The sequence below is a fragment of the Oxyura jamaicensis genome, chromosome 2 (genome assembly GCF_011077185.1).
Source record: "Oxyura jamaicensis isolate SHBP4307 breed ruddy duck chromosome 2, BPBGC_Ojam_1.0, whole genome shotgun sequence".
NCBI classification, from domain to species: Eukaryota; Metazoa; Chordata; class Aves; order Anseriformes; family Anatidae; genus Oxyura; species Oxyura jamaicensis.
The window spans coordinates 110,856,235-110,876,933 of record NC_048894.1 but is presented as its reverse complement, the minus strand read 5'-3'; the positions used below and the strand labels follow the sequence as shown (position 1 = coordinate 110,876,933).

Genomic DNA, 20,699 nt, shown 5'->3' with positions numbered 1-20,699 from the left:
AATTATATATCCACTGCCAGTCAAAACACAGGTGATTAGCAAATTAAACTTCTAATCATTTTTGCATTATTGAAAACAAACTAACAGGAATGGTTAATGAACTGGATGTTAGCTTTCCATAGAGTTTTAGACAGGTTTTAATTTCAGAAGTTATTATGGTAATGACACTACTGTGTACTTCTCAAGCACCTTGGTACCAAAATCAAAACTGGTGAGTTTTTGTCATTAGGAAACATAAATAATTCAAATGGCCATAAAATAATATTGTTTGTTGTGTTTGAGCAGTCTGGAAAAAAATCCTGAGTGTATCTGCATACAATTAAATACTGTCAATTATCTGAAAAAGTAAGGAATTGTAGTATTCAGTAATGGAATCAGCTCTTTAAGGTACAAAAATTTTTTTAAAAAAATCCTTTAGGATTCCTGATCCAAGCCTGGCTTGATGTTTACAAGGCTGTTACAGTTGTAAATTGGAATAAAACAAAAGCTGCTTTTTCTTTGATATTCATATTTTCCTATTATTTGCTTATTCCCCTAGGATTACCCATAATGTTTTCAATTTGGTAACCACTCAGTAATAGCACTAAGAGTTCTATCAGCCAATTAAATTTATCAAGCACATCATTTGCCCACTAATAAGATAACATTGCCAGGGTTATCTCGTTTTGTTTTTAGCCTCTTTTCCAAATTTCATATTTCAGGACACAGATGGATACAACTGATTTTATACTCCTACTTCCTTTATGCCGTTTTTCTTGCTGTAGTAACAAAAAAGCATGGAAAACAGAGACCAAGCTATATGGTGTAGAAGCCAGTAACTAACTACATATCAAACAGAAGAGAATTTATTGTTGTGTTGGTTTGTTGTTGTTGTTGTGTTATTGTTTTTTTATTATTATTTTATATCTTAAAGATACATAGCTTGATGCTATTTATCTCTTTTTACAAGATAACTTAAAGATTTCTTCCATGAGTGCTTGTAATTTGGCTGCAGTATAAAAAAGTTAACATGTCACAGCATGATAGCCCATTTTTTCTTGGTACATTATTAATAAGTTTTAATGTATTTAAAGCACGAACATTTTATATGCTTTTCTGAAAAAGGAATAAACACGAGTGGCAGTTTTGTAAAGGAGCAAAACGATTTGCCTGTTGGATTAAGCCTCAGTTTTGATATTTTGTGTCTTTGGGAAAGAGATAATCTGAGCTGTTTTACAGTATTCAATCTGGGTCAGTAACGTGGAATTATGTAGGTTGTTACTAACAACAGAACTCACCGTATCTGTTGTTTTCTTTGAATCTAGTGTATGACATGTCCTTTACTGTAACGTGTAGTGATACTGAAACATCACAGGGAACACAGACACTGTGGGTAAGGGGTGATGCTGGAATGTCAGTGGTGTGTCTGCTTGCCACCTACCTGCTGTGTGTCTTGCATTTTCAGAGTAGGGCCCTTCTTTTTTCATGAAATACTCAGATGTTCATTTTTTTCTTTCTATTTTCTGGAAGAGATTTAGTAAAGGGTCAGAACAGGAGGAGAGAAAGGAAGAGAGAGTAAGTAAAGCAGGGCAAATCCAGTTAGTTAGCTTCAGCCTGCAGATCTGAAATGACAAAGATTTTCTTAAACCGAGCAATTAACTGCCTATGTGCTATTTCTAAAAGCTGGGGGAGGTTGAATGAGGAAGAGAATCTTTAAAAAATATATTTAATTGTTTTTGTCTGTGTTGTATTTAATCATGCATGATATTGCTTCATGACATAACCATAGTGACACAGATTTAAATGTGCTTAATATAAAACCTTGCCAGTGAAATAGAGAAAGAGCTTGGAAAACATGCAGGGAGATTTGCTGGTCATGCTTGCAGTAATCTGTGTTCAGTGGAAGATTCTTATCTGCGCTGCCAGACTTAACAGTGCAGCTCCTAATGATGTAGCCCTGATTAAGCAAATGCAAGGGGATTTTGTGTTGGGGTGGAGTGAAAGGAATATCAGTGTTCCTGAGAGTTTTGAATGTGACCTCAGAATCGAAACACAGGGAAAAATAATTTCTGATCTCCAATTCTGTTAGCCTTCTCACCACTAATTGGATTTTTCCATAGCTATCCTTCTAATTTCACTACCCCACTCCCCTCCTTTAATTTATATCGTTGTTCACAGGCCTTTCTCCAAGACCATATTCTGTCTAGAGAGAAAGGTTCGAGAGTTGACATGAAGCTATTTAAAGTTGGCCTTAGTTTATGTGTGTGTGTTAGGTAGGCTTATAGTATCCATATATAATACAGAAAACATGTACACAGACATGTTATATATGTTATATATATGTTATATGTGTGTTATATGTGTTATGTATATATATAATACATAACCCATGCGTATACCCAAGATATCTGCATGTATGTCAATATGAAGATTGAAAAATTAGTTGAAACACTTAAGTCAATATGGACTTGTAGACACAGTGCATTTCCCAGACAAAAAACCCTGCTGTCCTAAACACATCAGTCCCTGACATTTTTGTGTGTCTGATAAAATATGTCTTGTTGCCCTGCTTTTCCAGTAGGAGACTGGCAGAACAAGATGTTGTGTCTTTGCTTCTCTCGGGAAGGGAAAGTGAGAAAGCTCCAGGAAGAAAGAGGAAAAAAAAAATGACTTCAAATGCAAGGGAGGGGGAAGATAACCTGCGAAGGCAGGCGCTAAAAGTCAAAGAGTGTGATAATCCCTAGATCAAATGTAGGGGCAATAAATGCCTTTTCAGACATCATCCATCACAAAGTCTCAGGAACTATTATTTCCTCTCATAGTAAAATGTTAGCATTACCCATGTTGCAATTATTGATGGTTGTAGATTAGTATCTTTGTACCTGAGTGATTGCATTTGATGCAGGGAAAAGAGAAAAGGGATGGCAAAGAGCAGGAAAGAAAAGGTAGGAAGTACAGTGGTGGAGGGAATTTCTGTTATTGGAGAGAAAAAGAAAAAAAAAAAAAGCCATAAATATCAGTTATAAAGGAAAGAAAATACATAGAAAAGGGGAAAAAACAAACCTTCCTGAGAGAAGGCAAAAGATTTAAAAAGGAGAGAGACTAGAGAAGGGGGGAAGATGACACGAATAGGTGGTACATGGGACAAACAAGGAAGTCATCGGCCAAACCCCACTCAGAAACAGGTGAGAACCACTACTAACATGCTCAGCTAGTTGAGGGTAACACTGCTCACCAACTTTTTAGTGGTTTGGGGGCCTGGAAGAGTTGATGGTGTCCCATCTAGTTACTGTGTCCCTTGAACACTATCCCAGGATGTAAACCTAGTTCATGTTGCTGACATCCACATAGAGAGGATGCATTATGGAAGGTCACTGAGGCAAAGATATGTTTGTAAAACCCCAGTGTGAAACTTAGACTTTTAAATAAGGCAACCAGAATTACTTTGTTGGCTAAAATAGCTCCACCGAGGGTAGGTATTTTTAGGTTGTGTGTATGTGTGTGTTTTTGTCTAATCAAATATAATCTCAACTAGACATTTAGCAGGGGAAGAGGGATTAGAGGCTATTTAAAAAGCCTCTTACTCTTCTTTGTTAGGAGGGTATACAGTGTTTTTACAGATTTTATTATACATTTCAATCACTCCAACAAGAGGGATTATGCCACCTAATGGAAAACAAAATCTGCAGATGTTCCAGTGGAGTGTAACCTCAAATATCTTTGACAACAATACAATTAACATTTGTTATTATACAAGTTATATATTAAAAAAGATGTCATGGGGATCACTTTCCTCATTAACTGCATGTTTATTTCTTTTAAAACTTTCCATTTTAAAACTGTTTTGCAGTCTTTTTTCCACTCTTCCCAATATCTTTGCGATGTGTTGGGGCTATAGGCCTTTTCAACTGGATAGATGAGGACAAAGAGGCAAAGAAGTAGAGTTCCTCACTTAGATTAAGCAACTGAAAGTTCATGAGTTCCAACTGCTAGATCTGTCTGCACTTCTCAAGTCTCCGTGCTTTGTCAAGCAACACCCATGTTTGCTTAAACTACACAGTGATTCAAGTTGGGGCTAGGGGATGCTTGTGGGCTGAAAGCAAAGCAAACCTCTTTTTTTTTTTTTTTTTTTTTTTTTTTTTCTTAATAGGCTCTCTATTTAAGCATTATTTTGGGTTTAGATATGAGCATGTACTTTTGTTTGGATAATCGTGAGGATGATTGCCAAATGAAAACATACTTGTCAGTCTGTTTATTGAAATCTGTTGGTAAAACAACTTCTCAGCTTCTGAGTGGGAGAGGAGGAAATGTAAATCCAAGCATTTCATATGGTTTGAGGAAGTGCTGGCAACCATGGTAATTCTTCAGCAGCCTTCTGTCTTTTGCTTTTCTCTCTGAGCAGAATACGTAGCAATTTTAGCAGCTTTCTTTGAGAAAATTCTATTTCTGGGTGTTTGTGGAAAAGAGAGAGGCTTTCTGGCATTCCTTTGTTTTGCTCACATAGTTTACAGTTGGCATTTGACCTGAGACTGTAGAAGGAGAGTCTGCCATTGTTTGTGTTCTGTTTGCTGCACTCCACTGCTCATCCTATTATTTTGCCTGTTATTTTAAGTAGACAAGCTAAACATTATTTTTTTCTACCACTGGTTCTCTTACATCTGCAGTATCTGATGCACTTCAGTGTCAATAGACAAAGCAGGTGCTGTAATCCCTAGGATTTTGTACATGTGCATGTACAGAGTGGATCAGAATGGAGGGAGTTCCGACATGTTTAACTCAGAAAAAGAATTACTCCACATAAAATTATGAGGCTCAACAGCAGTAGCGTAAATTTGTAAGTGCTCTGAGTAAAGTGCTGTTAGGCATGAGATAATGTAAAGAGATGACGTTGCCAAGAACTATTTATGAAGAGCTTAATTTTTTTCACTCTGATAATTCTTGACCAATAATTACCAGCTTCTAATTATCTATTTTAGTTAGAAAGAAATCTCTATCACTATGGAGGTTGGCATTGCAACTAGCGTATAAATCCCCAAAGAGGTAAATGTGTTCCAAACAGCCACAAACAACTGTCTCATGAAACATAGTGAGCAAATTGCGAGCCGCTGGCTGTGCACAACAGAGCAGCACATTTACCATTGAGGACTGATCAGGCTGACAAAGAGAATGATAAAAGGGGAAACAGCCACAATCTTTGTAGATTACTGCTACTTTTGTTGACAGAAAAAGCAAGCTCTAGTGTCAGAGTAAGAGCCACTGCCCCTCTGAAAAGTTGGGGAGTAAAGGAAAAGGATGTGATGGTCAGGATTCAGTACCTTTTTGCAACCCTACTTTTGAAAAATTCTATATAGATCATTTTTGATGAGTAAACAGACTTTTCTTTCTTTAACCTTTTCAGTGTCAAGCATCAAACACGTTTTGTGAAGTCTGTTGTGGTAAGAGGTAGAGCTTGTTTTTGAGGGGAGGATGTTGTGTAGCATTGGTTGTGATAGAAGGTGTGAGCAGGAGGAGGAAATGAAGAGAAAGAGAAAAAGATGCTGAGCACTGAAGTTAGGAAGCAAATGAGAAATTAGGATGAACAAACCCTACACCTGACAAGAAGAATTCTAGTTTACACGAGTAAACATTTTATTAAGCCCCTGGTAAACAAATCTATGCTGGAGCAGTTAAAAAAAAACGGTATATAGAAAATGGGATCTAACATATTAATTTCTCTGAAAAAAAAAAAAAAAATTACAGCCATGTTTTACAGTAACAAGTAGTATGTAACTATTAGAAGACATAAAGACACAGTGCAACTCATGATTTTTGATTTGTTCAGTGACAGGGATATAAGTATATAATATGTTTATGTTTATATGCTTGTGTGTTATGTGGATATGCATGTTTGCATTATGCATGTATTAACTGCATGCATAATAAACCTATAAAAATAAATCTTTGTGTTTGCCTCACATTTGTGCAGTGTGCGTGTGGACAACACCACTGATGTCAAGACAAAGGAAATACCTTATAAAATTTTGGAGCCCTGTTAAATTTTAGCCTACTGGTATGAAGCATGTAGCATTCATACTTTCTGTTATTTGTCTAGTTCCTTAGCTCACTAAAAATGGGATTTTCCTTTCCCATATGCAGAAGTGGGGACAACTAATACTTGTTGCACTGAGTTGACCTTGAGGAACACATCTTCAAAGTGTCTGTTAAGTTGCTATGCAGGAAAACTGACATCGTAAAGTCTTTCTTAACAGAGGTTTGGAGAAAAAGAATCCAAAGATGCATATCTGCACATCAGAGGACAAAGGAGGTGGCAACTTCTTTTGTCTACCCTCTCCCACTGACTTTTCAGTAATAAGAAATGGAAATTGTAATTACTAGCAAAAAGATGGATCGTACCCTCTTAGATTCAGTATATCACCTGGATATCTGGGGGTTTCCTATTCGCAGGCAGAGCTGGCAAGAAGTTGTCAGAAAGTCAGAGGAAACTGTCACCTTGTCTGCAAAAAGCAGAGATCTATTTGAAATACCCAGAAAAAAACAGCATTTGGTGCTAAATCTGAGAAACTGTAGGTTTATTTTGTGAGGAGCTGGGTTACAAAATAGATGAAATCTGTGCTGTTTCATACTAACAGAAAGCTACTCTCATGTGGGCAATGCTGGCTTATTTGAAAAGCCCATAAAGGGTTTCTGCATGGACCATACAAAAGGGATACTTTCTCTTTAATAGCCATCTGTACAGGAGAGATGAGAAGTGGGCCAGGTCATCTCTCCTCAGCTGTCATGATATTAACGTAGGTAATGGAGCAAGCTCTGCGTTCTGCTGGGTGTTGTTTTTCATAGATGTTCATCGATTTACACAGATAATTCTATTTATTTCTTAGAGTTGGTCCAAGCAAACCAGGCAGAATAACAAACACCAAAGCATTTCAAATGACTTTATCTTTGTTGTTTTGTAATGTAACTTTTGTCTAAAAAATGGTGTCACACCTACTGTGCAGATGGCTGCATGATTTGTAAACCAGCCAAAACATTTAAACAAATGTGTGATCTGGGGATAGATTAAATAAAGGATAAAATGGAGTGTGGACCACAAATTCTAATAATCAGATGATTTTAAGTTGTGTGTAGTGTGGAGCGATGGTAGCAGTGATAGCAGGGAACGCTTGCCAATGACAGCAAGGTGCCTCACAGATCTCAGGATGGAGCCTGTGGCCTAGTAGGCCTCAGTTTGAGAGCGGCACATTTGCTGTACAGCTGGCAGCTCTGTATGGGGACATCAGATAAAACTTATGTAAAATGAAGTGTTATTGCTTAGTATGAAATTGTGCAGAGAGGGAATTTGCAGACAGTAACTGAAAACAGAATTCATGGTACCAATGAAGCAGACTGTAAATATGAAGAGGCTTTAATTATCTGCGCAATTTAACAAAAAATTCAAGATGTATTCAGAAATGGCAAAGGCAGCTGTAAACATGCTACAGCAGCATCGTTTGCTGTGCTTAAAGTTATGTCACCTATTTGGGCTACAACCTCCCTGTCCCCCAGCACCTCTGGGGATGCAGTTTCACCCATTGAGCCGTGCTGGCCGGAGACGACACTTCCATTTCAAGGGTTTGAATCAGGCATGGCTGTTTCCTTTTTGACACAGTTTTTAGGAAAGACTGTCCCAGCTTTTAAAATCACAAATGGTTAATGTGGGACACAGTGTGCAAACATCTTTGAATCCTTTTTTTTTTTTTTTTTTTAGGGAGGGGCACTCAAAAATTCTAATTCTAAAATGTTTTAATATTAAATAATAATTATGGTAGTAATAGTAATAATAAAAATGCTAACAGAAGCATTTGAAAATGTCCACAGTCCAGTCTGGAGTTCATTTCATGAAGAAATTAAGCAAAGTGTGCCAAAGCTGTATTTTTTTTTTTCTTCTGCAGAAATTCCTGTTGTATTAGAAAGGGACACCACTGCGAGATAATGCCAGGCAGTCCGAAAGTTGTTCCTTTCCGTCCACGGGCTGCACAATTCTTCTCCTAGCCAGTGCTGTGATATACTATGCATGTTAATACTTCTTCGCCACGGGCAGAATTAATGGCGTTGTGTCAGCCTTCCCTTTTGTTCTTTGCCGCTGACCATTTGTACTGCAGGCTTTATCAGGACCCTTAGCGCATTCTTTGGGGCCGTGCTTAGCCGCCTGCACAGAGGGTAGCCGAACCAGCGCTTTTCTGAATTGTCCCTATTCTTAGCAGAGAAGCCTCCAATTCTTTGACAGAGTACATCCCTTGGTTTCTCCCTGCTTTGTAAGTGCAGGAAGCAAAACAAAAGAAGCCAATATGGAGAGTGGGTGTCGGACTTCAGCTGCTCATATTGTTGCATTTGGTGAGCTGACGGGGTTTCGTAGGTCACCTTTAGAATTATGCCTATGACAGCAGTAGCTACCTGCCAAGATTGCAAGGTATCTCACAGCTCTCAGGATGGAGCCTGTGGCCTGGTAGGCCGCCGTTGGAGGGGTACACATTTGCTGTACAGCTGGCAGCACTGTATGGGGCAGCAGTGTGGGCTGTTAGGGAGCTGGAAAGGAGACAAGCATGAAATTTCTTCTAACCCCAACTCTGTTTTTCTGTACTGTTGGCTGCTTCTCAGTTCCTTGACAAAAAAACCAATCAGGCACCCTTTAATCCGCCTGTGATTACCAGTGGTATAAAAAGAGAAGCATAATGAGGAAAAATGCCTCGTTTTGTTGCCTTCAAAAGCCAACAAATTGGAGTTAACTTGACAGGAAGTGGCTTAATAATTAGATTATTTATTTATTCCTGACACATATCCCCCTGTTACTAGTCTCAGGAGATCCTGTAGATGGTACGATTTTCAAGCTGCCATTACTTCGCTGTCTTCTGTGAACAAAGAAGCTACTGTCTATCAGTCAATTAAATGCACTCTTTAAGCAGAGGCTGAGAAGTCCTCAATGGATAGAGCCCTGGGACATTGTGGCTGATGATTCCTTTCTCTGTACTGTACATCACACTCTCAACTACAGTCCCCACAGAGATGGAATAAAGTCATGCATTAAAATATCACTTGTTGATTTGTTTGCTAATGAAGAGCCATTGAAATGTTTGTGTATTTCTGTGGCAAAATTGTTGATAAAAGGACTACTTGCTTGCATATCTTGCTTCATCTTCGGTAAGCGCTTATTTAAGACTTAGTAAAATTAAAGTCAACAAATTAGGGAAAAAACAGAGAGATGGATAATATTGGTTTACTTGCAATTCACATCAATGTAAATAACACTGAGGACAGCAAGAAGAGAGAAAGGGGAATAATAGTACTTCAACCATGTCTGATATAATTTTCTTCATTAGTAACAATAAGGATCTCTGTTTTTGTCTGTGACAGTAGCAGGCACACATTTCAAATTATAAAAAGCCTAAAGTATCCATTTAAAATTATCCTAGACATCCAAGAATATTATATAAAGAAAACAACAGGAAACTTCAGGCTTTGTTTCCATTTTTTTTTTCTTATGGATTTAAATATGCCCCATTAACAAAAACTTCCATTATTTAAAGAGTAAATGTCTTCAGGTGGTTAGCCCCTTAGTTGGGAAAAGTGCAACCATGTCAGGCTAGTTAGTAAGGCTGGTTAGAGGTGTATGCTTAATGCAAAATCAGCAAAGGCATCTGAATCTAGGGCTTCTGAGATTAATGCTACCAACCCCCTTACTGACAGGCTTCTTAACAGGATTTCGTAATTGCTCTATTTGCCCTCCCACTGTTCTTCCACCCTCCAAGAGCCAAGAGCCTGGGTCACCAGAATAGACTGGTATGGACCGCATTTTGGACCAAGGTGGGGAGGGTGTGTGTGTGCAGGTTTTTTTTTTTTTTTTTTTTTTTTTTTCTGAAGTTGGTGTGCATATATACTTGTCTTCACACTGAAAATCATTAATTGGCAATATCCATGTGGAGCTTATACAAGTCTTATACTGCCTGTCTTATAGAGCTATATTTGCTCTGAAGAAATATAGATAGTGCTATAGCAGTTCTCCAGTGATCTAGCTCTGTTCTGAATTTAGCCTCTGTATGACCATTTGTACCTGCAAATAGAGACTGTAAGTGCTATAATATATGGTTATTTTCTCAACCTTATAAAGAAAGTCACTCATACCAGGATTATTGTTTTCAATGAACTTAACAACAAGCTATAGGGAATTAATTCAAGCCAGCCTCAAATTGGAGTGTTTCTTATTCCTATCCTGTTATTCCAACTCATTTTATTAGAAAAAGCTTAGATACTCAGAGGTGTTCTATAATAGAAAATGAATTTGAAACCCATTCATTAATTGGTGATTAATACATTTCAGGATTAGTTTAAGCAAGGCCCTACCTCCTGCCCAGTCAAGTATGTTCTGGTTAATATCCAATTATCTGCACCTTCGTACTTATTATGTCTTAATATTTCGGATATGATAACCAGAAACTTGAGAGTAATGCTAATGAGGAGCATAGAACAAGAATTAACCAGTGACACACTCAATGATCCTTACTGAGAAAAGTAACTCCTTCTGCCTCCTCGACATAGCAGTAGAGCTACCAACACGTTTTCATTAAGTAATACTTTTGATTCTGTCTTTATAGGAGGTTAGAATAATATTTAGGTAAAAATCCTTATTTTTGCATGCATCGTAGACTGTGTATGGTGAGAAGATAATCCCACACATTCTTTATCACATGTAAAGTTATTTTCTTTAGGTGGAGCCAAAGAAAAACCAATAATAAAGTGATATGGTGGTACCTACTTAAAATGCAAGTTATTTTGTGATTGAATGCACCTTTTTCTTATTTACACATGTGTATGCACGCATGTACAAGCTGAATGGCCTATTATGTCCCTCGGCTTGTATGACAGCTGTTTTAGCAACCAACAAATTGGGTATAAATGTCTGTGAAAGAAAAAAAAAATCTAATAAATGCTAGATGTAAACATTACCTAATTCAGATTTTCTGTGCACAAAAGTGTCATGACCTTAAAGTTCAGTCTCAGGATTTTTGTCTGTGAAAAAATATTATGTACCTTCATAGTGAAACATCCAAGTAAAACCATAAGACCAATGTGTCAGTGGGACAGAACTGAGTAATTCTGTCATGTGGCCTTAAACTAACATAAATATAAGGCTAAATTCAATGTGTAGGGAGAAAGGAAGAAGAAACATTCCTTTTTGCAGATTTATTTTTCTTAACTAAGCCACTGTTTGAGTATGTTGTGCAGTTTAGGGCAAAAGGAGAAACCCCAGAGGAAATGAAGCAGTGGGCAGAGTGATGGAGACCTGCTCAAAGGTGCAAAGCCACATAACACATTATTTTTATTACATGAATATAATCCGATATATGTGGTACTTATCCAAGAGACTTTACAGAATATGCTATTCATAGCATGTTGGACAAAGCTTATTTCAAAACACTGCCTCATTCACTGTGTTTATACTGAAAGGTATGAGGCTCATGTTTGGATTAGACTGAATGATAAAAGGGATAGTATATTTGTGTAACCAAAAGCAATCATAAAACACATGCATCGTGGCCAGAGTTAAGGATGTGCCTGTAATGTCCTGTTTTGGTTTTCTTTTTCCAGTGCCTGGCCATACAGTTTCAATTTTCTCTCATATGCTACTTTATTAGAGGTTTGTAGTTCAGGACCTCAGTGATATATTCTTAATATCTAGCTGTTTGGTTAGGCACCCTTTTTCTCAACCCTTTTGCAGGCAACCTTCACAATGAACCCACTGTGCCTCTAGCTTCATTGCTTTTCATTGCACACCTATGTGAGTGCCAAGACATTAGATAACTGTGCAAAAAAAAACCCTTCTCCCAGAACCCCCAAATGAGACTCCTGCTGAGCCCTGTGTAATTCTTTGAACAACTTGGGAGATGTTTATGTTTACTACCTAGTTAAACTAATCATTCAGAGGTAACACAGCCTTCCATTTGCTAAGAAGTTTGGTTAAAAAGCTTAACCCAAATATCACTTAGTGCAAAGTGTGATTTGCAAACTGTCATAACACGATCAAATCAAAACCAATTTTCACCAGAACAGTTAAATAGTCTCTTCAGCTGAGTGACATTTCCCTGCCAAATCTGAACTTTTAACCCACATTTCTCCTTGTGTGATGTTATTCTTCGAGTCAGACTTAATAGGAATGGTATTTTTAACCTTTTTTGACTAAAATATAACTTGAGAAAAGGAGGGTAAAATGCAAACAAAATGAAAATAAAATGAAATAAGTGAAAAAATAAATAAATACACTTGGACAGAGAGCTAGCCTAGAAAACATAATCTCAGGGTTACTTCTTAATAATGAAAACATTCTGTACTTTTTACCAGCAGCTGCATTTGCACCAGTGATGGAGTGCACCTTGCAGTACAGACCGGAATTGTACCATCAGGAAAAAATACTTCATGGCAGTGCATGGGAATAAATTAGGTGACAGAAAATAGGACTCTAATTTCTGTGATATGTCACCTAGATTATCGTATTTTACATCAACTGCTGCTTTTGTGCTGCATGTGCATCTCTTTCAACCCTAGTGATGGGTCCTCCAGGCCACCCTTTTTGTGAGCTGGTGATTTTCTTTGTCTCCTTCAGCCTAAAGCCTCAGTAGATGTTCTCTTCTCTAACAAGAGAAGCACTCTCAACACACTCTAGCTGCCTTTTTTTCTCCGGTGTATCCTTCTCATTCATCTCCTTAAAAAGCAGATTTGGAAGGCTCTTCAATTCTGAATTCTCCTACCCTGTTATCTGCCACAAAATGCAGTTAACTTTTTCATGGCATCACACAGTCTCTCTTTCCCTTTTTCCTTTCTGGTATTGTTACAATATTATTCCTCCTATTTTCCAAGTCTGCATGACAGGCCAAAAAAGCAATTTTTGGTTCATAACGTCAAAACAGGAGTCAGAATGGATGTGATTTTGTGGTGCATTCCCGATGACTTTCCGGCATTCCCAATGACTTCTTCAGTAGCCTAGAACAAGCCACTGAAATATAGAATGGAGACAATACTTATCTAAGGAGATGTTTCAAGACAAATTAGTTAATGTACATTAAGAAGGAAAAGTACTATAATGTTAATAGCAAGTAATTAAATTATCTCTTGGAGAATTCTGCTGCTTGCCTTAGACCTTCCCAGATCTGATTTGTGTTTTCTATCCATTTCAGGGCCTGTTTTAAAAGCACTGTTCCTCTCCTTTTACTATATCATCACCTCTCACAGATGCAGCCCTGCTGATTTCTATTCTTGACATCTCCATCTCCACACAGGAGTTGTCCTTGATTTCTTCCCCAGTCAGAACCAGCTAACAAACAGAAAGATAACACAAAGCGTGATGGTTTCCATGAGTCAACAGCATTGGCTTATTTAGAATTTGTCCTTTGTCACTGTAATTCTGAATGTTGCTTCAAAGTCCACCTATTCTGCAGGTCCTGTACCCTGAAAAAATCTCTCTCAACTTTTATATATTCTGCTATCGCATGGAAATACTTCTTTTCTCCCTTATCTAAACCAATTTCTCTGTGTTCCTTGGTTATCATTTTAATTTGTAACCAAATATTGCTGTGCTTTTTTAAAAGAATTTGTGGATTCACCCTATAAAATGTGTTGGCACTCTTTAGTTTCAATTGCTTATTGTGGCACTCAGCTAAGTCTTGTAGCAACGACACACTTGTGCACCTTCAGCAGAGTTTTCATTTTTCAGTATTCTCTGCTGAAATTACCTTCTTTTTACTCTATAGTCTTGATTCAGTATCAGCTGTATCTGGCACCACAGATCTTGTAGCTTTAAATAGTATGCCTTAATATTGCCCCCTTTGTATGCTGGATTGTAATGAAGCAACATCAGTAAATTGCAGTGAAGGGTGATTGTTGCATGGGGATGACTACTACACCTTGGGGTCCATTTGCACCAGATTATTTTTTTATTGTTGTTATTACATCCCATCTTCTTTATTCTCTTGATGCCAAACTTGCTGTTGGACATCGGCACAGCACAGGGGATCTTTAGAAACATTGTGGACATCAACTTGTCTCTTAGGTACACACCAATGACTGTTCAGTTCCAAGCTCTGGTGTCCTGGGTGGCTTTGCAATACTTCAGTGATGCCAGCTTGGGCTGGTGACTCGACTTGCCATGTTCTTCATCATTTGCTCTTTAAAATATTAGTTTGTTGTTGGGAAAAGTGACAGGCATTTCTTGCTAGCCAATTTCAGGCAGGAACAATACTAGGTTTATAACAAGTGCAGCATGCTTTTTCCCTTCTTGCTATTCCCCATACATTTTACAATACAAAAGAGTGCAAAAATGATTTTACTTCAGCTGTTTCCTTTCCTTTTGGCACTGTGTTCACATTCAAAGGAAGAATTTTAGCAGTGGTGTCGATTTATCACCCATTCTCAAGGAACCCTTCCACAAAATTCAGTTTCACCCAAGTAATAAAATGTATTGTTGTAAAGATACAAATATTTTAATAAAGGCATTTTTCTTTCAAAAATCTTTCCAACTTACAGTGTCTGAATACAGGTTTCATGAAGGTGATAGTACAGCTTTCAGCCGTAGTTGTACAAGGGGCAATGTTCAGTCATGAAGGCAACTTCCAACTGTTTTTTAAGACAATAAAAGGGAAGATTTCATATATGTGGAGGCTAAGAAATTGACCTGTGTTCTGCAGCAAAAGGGTAGCTCAGGAGACCATAGCTAACATGATTACTAGAGGTGGAAAGAACCATTTGTTGCCCATTCCCCTGTACCCTTCTCACTGTAGCGTGATGCTTGAGCACTTCCACTTTTTGAGACATTTGATAGCAGTGATCCTGTCCCCCCTCCCACTGCAGCTTGCGAATTCAGCATCCCAGGTGGTGCTTTGCTGATGGGATGACTACAGAATACTACTAATAGTAGCCTATGCTACTCTGTAGTCTACTACAGAGCAGACTACAGCTCTGTTGTGTGGCATACACAGCAGCCAGGCTCCTGAGTAGGTCAGCTTGTGGCTTTCATGGCCTTTTGGTGCTGCCCTTACTGGGATTGTTTGCACAAAGAGACGTGTCCCAAAGCAGAAGCGTCCCAGGGTCTTCAGATTCGGTAATGTACCTGCACCTCTGTCTCTCACACACCCCTTGCTGCAAACACGAAAAGTTTTAAACAGTCTTGCATGTACATTATGAATTGTAATGAAGAGGTCTGATCCTGAAAATATAAAAGTATGCATACGATTTTATTACAAATATCTTCCACAAGCTTCCTTTCATACACAAATAAGGCTGCATATGTTCTTCAGTGTTTGTAAGACCTGGGGCCTGAATTGCAGTTCTGGGTGATATTTTAGCAGCATGTTCTAAATCAGGAATAAAACATATATATCTTCTGTAATGAAGTCATCATCCCATTAAAACATCTTCTTTCCCTTAGTGATACCAAACAGGAATTTTGAACTGTAACTTGGATTTTTTTCCTTCTTTATGAAGATGACACGTTTTTTTCATTGCAAGGCAGCTTTTTTCCATTTTCTCCTTTAGCTGAATACTAAGGCTGTGTAGCATTGCAATTTAAGTCAGGAATTAGAACTGACACACCTTGGATTGAACTATCAATTCTTTTAAAACTGACGCCAGTTCCACACTATTCGGTCGTACAAACTTCCGAGTATGGGCCAGAGAGCATTGATTTTTAGCTGTCATTTCTAGCGCACACACTGTAGAATTGAAATTTAAACCTTAATCCACTCTTTAATACAATTAATTTTTAATGTGCAGCAATACTAATTGAAATAGCCTGAATTTAGTAAGTCACCACAAGACATTTTCAAAAGCAGGAGACTCCACTGAGAGCTGGAAGGACAGATAATCATTGTTACAGTGTTTACAGAATAAATGCACACTCTGCAGGCAATTCCATGCCAAGAGATTTTTTTTGTTAGCTTACATTAATATATTTCATTGTGGATTTAAATTTGTTTTCAGAGATTCATACTGAAATACATCTGTTGCCGTGAACAAAGTTACTTCGATTTCATTTTAATGGAAGTGTTTATTTTTACAGAATATGTTCAGTCCTACATCTGTATTTTGAACGACTGTCACTATATTATCTAGTTGTCAAGTGCATTTTGACATGCACGAAAATGCATTCAATTTTCTACCTGTAAGATGGTCAGCCATGCAGTTTCTATGTATGATAAACTGAAGATGCATGTTCTGTACCTGACTCTTTTTTTTTTCCCCTAGGTTTGACTTTCATATAAGCAATATATCTTGTGCCCGCCTGATTTCACTACATCACTTTTAATTTTCAGAGGTGGTCTTTTCAGATTTTTTAGTAGTGAGGATGAGAAGGAGTTTCTAACTGAAGGGGAACAGATCTTACACAGTTAACCAAGGAGGGTTTTAGTCATTTTTATAATAAAAAGATGCCAGTGGTACGTTTACCTGTTAAGAAGAAATACTTTTTAGGATGCATCAGTTCTTCTGATGAATGGGTTTGTGCAGTGTTCAAAGTGAGCACCGATGTTAAATGGGAAAAAAAAATGTCATGCACTTTATATCACCCATTTATGGGTTTCACATTACAGCATTTAATAAGCCAATAGTGTTGTTAAATATTTAGCAAAGGTTCCCTCAAAACCTTGCCGTATATTCAAATGGGATTTTGAGGCATTCTGCAGCACATCATAAGTCAAAATTGTGCTTTAGTTCTTGAAATGGTTGTAACGTGGCGTATTTCCTAAACGAAGTGCAGGACAACATGGCATAAATACATTCAGCAGATTTCACACCCACAGAACACCAGAATTGATTCCCATTTTTCGGATTAAGGGTTCAAACTGACTCCCATTTTGTCACTGCTAGAAGAAGGCAGTGAGTTTATTTGCACAGAATATTAAAATGGTATTATAGCATTTAGTAAAAACCCTGCAACTCACAGTGTGATATCTTTAAAGGCTCCTTACCAGTGCATCGTTTGTAACAATGAACATTTTCTGAGATGGGGGTGATAAGAAAGCAGAGATCAAGTTGTTACCCTCTTCTGAGACTGACAGTACATCACTAGGTAATGCTTTTAGGTTCTGTAGTATGCAAAACAGAGATTTAATAACATAGTTGCTGCATGATGTTGTTAATCAAACAATAATAAATCATTAGAAACCCTGTCTTCTTTGACAAATGCCTGGATGTTTCAGATCCTTGTTGTATGCTAATTAATCCTCAGTAAGTACTTGTATAATAATTAAATGTCCTGCACTTAAAATACAGCCGAGCCCATTTATACTGTTTAAAGAAGTGTATCTCGTGTTGTCTTTGGAAGGAATTTGGGTTTGGTGTGTGATGAGATTTGGATTCTCTTGGTGTTGGGGGATGGCTTGAAGATTTTAGGTGCTATGTGTGATGTGCACACTTTCTCCATCCCCCCGTTCAGATTTAAGAGTAGGCTCCAAAGGTTGGGTGAGCCTGTCTGACCGTGAAATCAATCCGTTTGCTGCTGCTGCCTGGATGAGTAGGTTATTGCCCCATGCAGAGGCAGCACAAAGGTTCCGCAGTCTCCTGGCTGCGGCGACAGGTAAGGAACAGCTTTGCAGGTGCTCGGCTGCCTGGCTTGAGGCTCCTGCTCTGCTGTTTCTTGGGGATATCTCCGGTGCCCCTACTCATTATTTGGTCTTTGAGCTGTCTGCAAGAATTGGGGCTCACTCAAGAACTCTTTTTTTTTTTCAGCTGCTCTTAAAAAAAAAGAAAAAAAAAAAAAAGTGCTATCTGTGGGTATAAGTCACACTTAGTGTTGCTACTTTAACCTGTGAAGGTGGAAGGCAGCATTTTTCTACAAATTTTATTTTCAGTCCGGGTAATTTTTTTTTAATTTATTATTTTTTTTAATTTTCAGTTTGTACCAGCAGCTAATACCTGCCTAATTTTTTTCTATTATTGTAGAAAAATAAGTCACTTCCGAAGAAATACCAGTGTAGCTTGTTTATTAATTATTTGGGTTTAATATTGGATTTGTTTTGCATGAGAAGTCATTTTCATATGTATAGCATATTTGTAAAAATATTCAAAAAATTAGGGTGTTAATTGAATGCATGCGTGTGAATATATGGAAAGGTCTATATAGTTGTATAGGGTAGACGTATTTAATATGCATAGCTTGATGTATGTTGACCTCAGGTTACGAGAGTAGAAAATCCCATTTTCCAGCTTGTTTCAAATGTAGTAAAAATGCTGCTTCAGTTGCTTTATGCTACTCACATTGGGAAAGGTGCTTATACTGTGATAATTATCATCAAGGAATATTAATGCGTTCAGCATTTGTAACCCAAAAACTCATTATAGCTTAAGCTGTGCATCATCTGTGAAGAGAGAACTTTGCCAGAATTCGCTCTTCACAGGGGTTGCCTCCTGCTTGTGATGGAGTGGTCAGAGTATTGTAAGAGGTCACTTAGGCTATTTTTGAAAGCTGAAGTTTTGCAATTTTTGATTCACTACCTTCTGTCTAAATAGCTTAGCATTCTTCCCCCCCCAAAAAAAATTTGCTTTTTCTAATTGAATGCCTGGTGAAGTGCATAAAGCTAAAAGATTGCATCTCATTATGTGCAAGAGGCTAAAGGTGTAGACATAAATATTGCACATCAAGGTCATGGAGATTTCAGTGTCCGTACTTCCATCAGCATGCATGGGATTTGCACAAACACCACTGCCACTCATGTTAATGGGAATTAGCCATTCAGATCCTGTGGTCTTTGATAAGGACCTGGATACTTGTGTCAAACTGTTGATGCTTTTGCAAGCTACTTCCACCTGAGTTCAGTATTCATGTATTCAGGGTAGGACCATATTTTGTATCCTTAATGCTGTTTCACCGTGAAAAGTAAGGTTTATCATTTTTACACCTGTTTTCCTCTATGGTACTGAACCCACAGTTAAACAGTCTGCACGTAAGATATATGTGGACGGCTTGTTCAAAGCATCAGACCCCGATTCTTTCCTCTCTAGAGTTTCATATCAATGTCCCTCAGTTGACTGAGCTGATTTACGTGAATGTTGTTGACAGGAAATTCGGTCCTGTAAGGGTTCTTTTGTATTTCTATTTGTATTTTGTATATTTTAGTATGGCTGGCTTGTTGTCAGAGTCTGTGTGTGGCTGCACCTTGCCGTACCCATAGATATGCTAGAACGGTTACAGAATAAGATGACCATAAGGTCTAAAAATAATGTTCTACAATAAAGAATTTCTTTTTTTGTTGACTTCTAATCGAAATCTTCCTTCCAAATAAGCACTCTTTTCAGATGAATATCATGCTTCCACCCTTGCTAATGAAGACTGCAGCAGAGCCAAAATTGTGTTGTTCAGTATCATTGTTGCTGGGATTTTTAATATGGCCAGGTTTTATTATTTCTCCTCCCCAATATTGATACGTTGCTCATCATTTCTCACTCTTAATATTGCCGTATGTTGCATGTTGTAGTTTGCTTTGTGTTGGTCCGAGAAGGCTGGCTTTCGTGGGCTGTTTTGTTTCTGAGGTCAAGATGTGAACCTGGCCTTGCTCCTGGGAGGACTAGAAAAATCTATTTCATAACTTTCTGCAGGCCTCAAAGAAGGCTAAGAAGAAAAACACAAAACCCACAGGCTTAGTTTAGACCGGGTGAAGAGTTGGATTCATCAATAGGAAAGCTTGCAGCTGATCAGCTTTTCTTGTCAGAAGGAGTCCCTGCTGCCATTGCATACTCCAGTGGTATGGGAGAGCTTTGGGAAGCCCTGTAAATCTTTTAAACGCCCAAACATTTCTCCAGAAATACCTGACCTAAAATACAGAAAAATCTGCTGAAGTAAGAAATTACCTGCCTATTAAATCACTAAAATAAGGTCTTGAACAGTAAGTAAACATAGCCCTTTTGAGCGGAGTGTGGGTATTATGGGCTTGCCCAGTTCACTGATGGGGCATGACTTTGGTTTGTGCAGTAGAGTGCTAATGCCTCATAATGAATGGCTGTCTTGAACCAGAGAGAGATTCTCAGCAGGTGAGAACACTGTTGATGGGAAATAATATGGTACCATATCTGCTGTGTGGATGTAAACTTAATAATCTCTATGAATTTTGAGTAACTCATAACCCTGCTTCCCTTCCAAAGAAACATTATGAAAAGATTGCTTCCAAATCCTTCAGATATTCACTGTGCTTGTGATAGATGCCTTAGTCTTTACCTCGAGGCACTGGAAATGAATGTGTGTTCTTTGCCAGAGATAAGGATGTAGACTTTAGAAGGAGCAAATTGTATTTTCATGTTTAAGTTCACCGTTTGCACTTGATATAGTGAAAGCCAAATGTGAAGAATTACTTTTCAACATTATTTCTCTGTCTTCTGTATCTCTGGACCTCTGAATTATTATGCTAAAATGTTCTATTACATATAATGAAGAAATGCTGGAAATCTGGAAATAGAGCAAGATTGCCTCCATCGATTTGGCTGTACTTGGATTCCTCTAGCTACATCTTAAATCACAAAAAGGGTCATCTTTGTGCAACGTAATAACATTGCTGAAAAGACCAAACAATCTGCGTTTGCTGAGGGTATTACAAATGAAACCATTATCTGGTTTTAACGGTTCCTCCTTTTAATCAAAAGGGAAAGTGATGGGATTGATTCTTATCCCACCTACACCAACACAGCTATGCTGTCTTCAGTGAGCTACAAAG

General features: G+C 37.9%; 1 protein-coding gene across 14 annotated transcripts in view; it reads left to right on the top strand.

Annotated features, from left to right (window-relative positions):
• The window catches only part of ZNF521 (zinc finger protein 521), a 232,119-nt gene that overhangs the window by 113,906 nt on the left and 97,514 nt on the right, over window positions 1-20,699 (top strand). The gene's annotated exons all lie outside the window — the stretch shown is intronic.